This window comes from Nestor notabilis, unplaced genomic scaffold (assembly GCF_000696875.1).
Source record: "Nestor notabilis isolate BGI_N333 unplaced genomic scaffold, ASM69687v1 scaffold4453, whole genome shotgun sequence".
NCBI classification, from domain to species: domain Eukaryota; kingdom Metazoa; phylum Chordata; class Aves; order Psittaciformes; family Psittacidae; genus Nestor; species Nestor notabilis.
The window spans coordinates 67,317-72,760 of NW_009922463.1; the positions used below are offsets into that span (position 1 = coordinate 67,317).

Sequence of the window (5,444 nt, forward strand, 5' to 3'; positions counted from 1 at the left end):
GGTTCATTAACCCATTCCTGAACACTGGAAATAAGAGAGGAAAGATAATTTCAGTCCCCACCAGGACTGATTTCTCATTGTAAAGCATAGAATCACATAGAATAGTTAGGGCTGGAAAGGACCTTAAAATCATCTACTTCCAACCCCCTGCCACGGGCAAGGCACACCTTACACTAGCCCAAGGCTCTGTCCAACCTGGCCTTGGGCACTGCCAGGGATGGAGCATTTCCCACGTACGTCTTTGGGCAACCTGTTCCAGTGCCTCAGCACCCTCACAGTAAAGAACTTCTTTATATCTAGCCTGAACTTCCCAAAAGCAGTTAGCAGAGGATGGTTTCGATCCATCGACCTCTGGGTTATGGGCCCAGCACGCTTCCGCTGCGCCACTCTGCTCTGCACAGTAAGTGTAAAGAGCTGCTTTCTCACAGTAAAGGCTCACATAGAAACCAGCTCTTCCCAGCTAAGAGAAGATCTCCTTCTGCTGACACTTCCATGAGGCTGCAACTTGTTTCTTAATATTCTATGATAAACTTAAATGGATTGCTGGTAGACCTATGCAACACAAATGGTTTACACCAGCAAATAATGGGTGATTTAAAATATCCTTTGTAGAGCTGCATAAAAAACACCTGGTGGAATTTAGGGGTAGTCCCTAAAATGCCCCTGTGACATTTGTTTTGGGGCTGTTTGACATCAACAATGTTTTGACAATGTCAAAAAGGATTACAATGCCACCAATTAATTCCATAACATCAAGCCTTTGGGATAAGAAGTAAATGTATTTTCATGAAATCCCATGAAATTGGGTTGGAAGGGACCTTAAAGCTCCTCCAGCTCCAACCCCCTGCCACGGGCAGGGACACCTTCCACTAGAGCAGGTTGCTCCAAGCCCCTGTGTCCAACCTGGCCTTGAACACTGCCAGGGATGGGGCAGCCACAGCTTCTCTGGGCACCCTGTGCCAGCGCCTCAGCACCCTCACAGGGAAGAGCTTCTGCCCAAGAGCTCATCTCAATCTCCCCTCTGGCAGGTTAAAGCTATTCCCTTGTCCTGTCCCTACATCCCTTGTCCAAAGCCCCTCTCCAGGTTCCCTGCAGCCCCTTTAGGCCCTGGAGCTGCTCCAACGTGTCCCCTTCAGGAGCCTTCTCTTCTCCAGCTGCCCCAGCCCAGCTCTCTCAGCCTGGCTCCATAAGAGAGATGCTAGGGCATTTTGGGGCAGTGGCAGAGCAAGACAAGCAGCACAGGGTGATGCAGAGAAATTAAGCTATAGAGAAAGCCCAGCACTTTTGACGTGCTCTGGTAGCACATGTATTCAGCATTACAAAGCTATGACTCTATTAGAGTATTGCCATTAGTAATTCAATCTGATTAAAACACTGGCTGTGATGTGAGCTGCATGAGAAAGAAACCCATCCTGTCCTGGCAAACTGTATGTGAGTTGACAGGCACAGTGAGGAGAGGGCAGGGCTGGGAGACTCTGCAGAAAGAACATTGAAGTTGAAGACAATGAGGCAACCATTAAAAATCACCCATGGAATAATGCTAATATTTTCTCTGGTTTTCTGGGGAGTGGCAAAATGTCTTTTTTATGTGGGAGAATTCCAGCTTTCAGCAGAGAAAATGAACCTTTTGGTATTTTTTCCCATAACAAGTTTTTTCTCTTTTTATTTAGGCTGGAGACTGCTCTTTTCCACTGAATCTTAAGGTTTTGTTTGAAATTTCCTATGGGGCAGGAGGCTGGGAATTATCCTAAATAACTATTTCTACATAGAAATTCCAAACCTCTCAACATTGCCCTCACTCAACTCTAGATGTTCCTTCTAGTCATCTAGAAGACAGTCCCCTATTCAAGTTTCTCCTCGAGCAAAGCTGCTTTAAGGGGAACCCAACGCTCCTTAGCCCCGTTTTCCTTTTGTTGCTTGGCAGTTTGCTGTCCCGCTGCTGTGCCAAAACAATTGCTTGTGGGTCGTGCTGCAAATGGGGTCTGTGCACTTTGTAAAGTCTCAACGTGTTTATTTCCCCCCTTGGCCCCAAGCGTTTTCTCTCACTGATGTGGTTTACAGATGGCTGCATGGGTCCGAAGGAGGAGGACATTCAGGGACCTCTTTAGCTGGCTTTGCCTGTGGAAAAATGTCACGTGGAAGAAGTTAAGGGAGCATTTTCTGGCCAGAGCCACATGTTATTGAAGCCATCATCATTTTGAGATCAGCCCCTGGCAGAACAAGGTCTTCTCATCTGACCTCAGTGCTGCATCTTCATATGCCAATTACGTCTGGGTAATGAAGGTCTGAGCAGCACACTACAGGGTAGGTATTGTGCACTGAGCAGTATTGCTTGGGAAAGGACAGGAACACAAGCGCTCCCCAAATGGTCATGGGTTAGTTAATGCCAGTTGAAATGCTTCCCATGTCTTGGCCTGGCTCTGGTGCCCAGAGCAGACTGCAGGAGAGAGGGTTGAGCCGCAGGATAATTATAAGTGAGTTAAAATGCTCATGGCCTCCTCAGGCCAGAGAGGATGATATTTAAAGGAATGTATTATTCCCTGCTGTACCTTCTGGCCTGAACAGGGAGCTTTCATTAGAGTAGCTGGCAAAGAGAGCACTCGAGAGATAGTGCCTTGGAGAGCTTATGTGGCTTTCCCCACCATCTCGGCTCGAGAGAGCCTTTGACTGTGCATCTTGCAAAATGTTTTCTCTGAGCTGTCAAAATATGCATCACTCAAACCAGAGGAGTCTGGAATGTGTTATGTTGGTGCACCCTTCCCAATGGAGCTGGAGCCGTGCAGGAAGGGGTCCCAGCAGGCACTCCCCAAAGCTGTGCAAAGACACCATGGTCCTCAGGAGATTTATGAGGTCCTGGAGAGTGCTCCCACCTCTGTCATGGTGGCAACAAACCTCAAACCCTGATGGGGTTCTCCCAAGGGGGGACAAGCCTTTCAAATCCTGTTGGGTTCGAAAGCAAGCAAGGAACTGTTTGATACCCATCTCTCAAGGAAGGGCAGGTCCCTTGGCTTCCTTCTCTTCCCAACTGTGAGATCACATACATTGAGCAGGATGGGAGGGTGCACAGCAAGGACAGAAGCACATGTCGCTGCACATGGTTGCAACCTCCATGGGGACCTCCATGGAGCCCTTGGAGGTGACATAGCTTCTGGTCTTGCCCCAGAAAACATGGTTTGTGTATTGGAGGCCAGCTTGCCCTGCTGTGTCTAATAGTGAAGATGAGGAGCAGGAGACAGGCCATTACACAGCCTTGCATACATGTGAGGAGCCATCACGATTTGGGATGAAACGTCAGGAGTCCATTTTGTGTATCTCATGCCCAGCCCCGAGGCTGTTGAAGGCTGCTGGAGGGAGCTGGGAAACAACACCCCCCACCTTTTCCTAAGGAAAATATGCCACAAAGCAAACTCTAGGCAGGCTGCTATTTGAAAACTTCATGGGAATGTCTCTGGAGTCTGTTGAGAGTTGCTTGAAGGCATTTTGTTTCAATAAGAGATTTTTATGTCTGTGTTATCAGAAAACATCCAACTGTGGCCTTGAGCATAAAACCATATCATAGAATCCCAGACTGGTTTGGGCTAAAGGGACCTAAAAAGCTCATCCAGTTCCAACCCCTGCCACAGGCAGGGACACCTTCCACTAGAGCAGGTTGCTCCAAGCCCCGGTGTCCAACCTGGCCTTGAACACTGCCAGGGATGGGGCAGCCACAGCCTCTCTGGGCACCCTGTGCCAGCGCCTCAGCACCCTCACAGGGAAGAGCTTCTGCCCAAGAGCTCATCTCAGTCTCCCCTCTGGCAGGTTAAAGCCATTCCCCCTTGTCCTGTCCCTACATCCCTTGTCCAAAGCCCCTCTCCAGGTTCCCTGCAGCCCCTTTAGGCACTGGAGCTGCTCTAAGGTGTCCCCTTCAGGAGCCTTCTCTTCTCCAGCTGCCCCAGCCCAGCTCTCTCAGCCTGGCTCCAGAGCAGAGCTGCTCCAGCCCTCGCAGCAGCTCCGGGGCCTCCTCTGGCCTCGCTCCAACAGCTCCACGTCCTTCTTACATTGGGGGGCCCAGAGCTGGACTCAGGACCGCAGGGGGGGTCTCATGAGAACAGAGTAGAAGTGGAGAATCCCCTCTCTCGACCTGCTGCTCAGGCTCCTTTTGGTGCAGCCCAGCACACGGTTGGGTTTCTGTGCTGCAAGCGCACACTGTGGGGCATGTTGAGCGTGGCCAGAGGGTGTCCTTCAGTGCATGTGGTATCTCGTGCTCTTGGCCAGGCTTGGTGGCTTGCTGTGCTGCTGGAGCCCTCCTGAGGGTGCCAGCCCTGTCCCCTGGGTAGCCCGGGGAGCAGGTTCCTCCCTAAGGGGAATGCAGGCATAGTGTTTCCATGAGTAAGCCTCTCTTGCAAGGGTGCATGTTTGCAGGATGAGGCCATGGAGCAAATTAGCGAGCTCCCAGCCTGCTGCTCCCAGCCCGAGGTGCACGTGGTGTGGAGCTGAGTGAACGCATGCTTGAGAGCTTTTAATTTCACGCTTCCTGAGCAAGCACACTTTCCTCCCTGAAAGCTGAAAGACTCTTGGAGGTGGTTCATTTCTGTATTAAATGTAACATTTCTTTAACAGTAGAAAAGGCTAAAAATGGGGGTGATACAGAGCTGGGGCAGATTTGCGTGTAGGCTGGGGCGAGTGGCATCTTTCTGGTGTGCACTATGACGAGCACTATGTGCTATGGTCCTGCCCTGTGTGTTTTGGACAGTGCAGGTCACTAACCACTCAAAACCACGTATTGAACCACCTTGCTCAGGTTGACCTGTGGTTCTTCCCTTCTAAGCATGGTGGATAACAGACGAGGTGTGAGGTAAGGGTATGTTAGGGGTCCCCAGGCAAGGTCAGCAAGGGTTAGTACACCCAAACAGCAGGTCCCCATTGAGGTTCTGATTGAGGTCTCATGTCATGTTAACACTGCAGCACTGGAGCTGATAGGGTCCCGCAAGGACTAATTAGTCTTGATTTTGGATGATGCTGATGTGGCCAGAGCTTTTCTAGGTCGGAGACCACCTCTGGGATCTGTGCATCATGCTTCGTGTTGCTGTGCTCCCAGATGCACACAGAAAGACCCTTCTCCCCAGTTAGTGAAGGGCAAGGAAAGAAAACAAAGATAATAGTGAATGTAGCAAAACTGTTGAGTTTGCTTCACATAAATGTAAATTTCTTTTCATTTTGCTTTCCTCTGACTCACTCCTTGCTCTATAGCCCTAAATACCACCCCAGATCTGCAAATCCTTACCAGGTTTGCAGTCCTTAGCTGGTTCCTAATCCTCTAAACCCATTTTTCCTCATCTAGTAGATAGCACATGGAAAACTTTGGGTTCACGGTCACGCTCCCTGCGCGGATGTGGGTGCAGTCCAAGCAAATAAATCTTGAGTGCAAGCATTCATACATGAAGAACTTCACACTCGGAACCATG

At 49.9% G+C, this 5,444-nt stretch overlaps 1 non-coding gene across 1 annotated transcript; it reads right to left on the reverse strand.

The window, feature by feature from the left end:
• Positions 1-321: 321 nt before the first annotated feature.
• On the reverse strand, positions 322-393 carry TRNAM-CAU. Its single transcript has one exon. It is a non-coding gene; the product is annotated as a tRNA-Met (tRNA).
• Positions 394-5,444: the final 5,051 nt, after the last annotated feature.